Raw genomic sequence first — 272 nt, 5'->3', positions numbered from 1 at the left:
AAACTTTAATATAAAGATAAGTTGAATCGGTCGAATTCTGTCCTTTTTCCCATCCACTAAGAATGCGGAATGGTATATTAAACAGGAATGAATGATATGAATTAAATTTATATATCTAAAATGCGGATCAAAATAACTTATGAAGTATTCACGTCAAAGGGAAATTGCAATAGTTAAATTTGTATACACAGTAAAATGTATGCTTGTATCTATCACTTTTGCAATATGATAAATATATTAACTTGATTTCTATGAATATACTGCTGCATTTA

The 272-nt window shown here is 27.2% G+C and overlaps 1 protein-coding gene across 1 annotated transcript in view; it reads left to right on the top strand.

The window, feature by feature from the left end:
- Positions 1 to 272, top strand: part of LOC119582056 (gamma-aminobutyric acid receptor subunit alpha-1-like) — a gene marked incomplete at its 3' end in the record, with an annotated part of 210639 nt that overhangs the window by 1260 nt on the left and 209107 nt on the right.

The sequence above is a fragment of the Penaeus monodon genome, chromosome 15 (genome assembly GCF_015228065.2).
Source record: "Penaeus monodon isolate SGIC_2016 chromosome 15, NSTDA_Pmon_1, whole genome shotgun sequence".
Classification (NCBI taxonomy): Eukaryota; Metazoa; Arthropoda; class Malacostraca; order Decapoda; family Penaeidae; genus Penaeus; species Penaeus monodon.
Note: the sequence above shows the minus strand (reverse complement) of the source record. Positions and strands in the feature narration are given on the sequence as shown.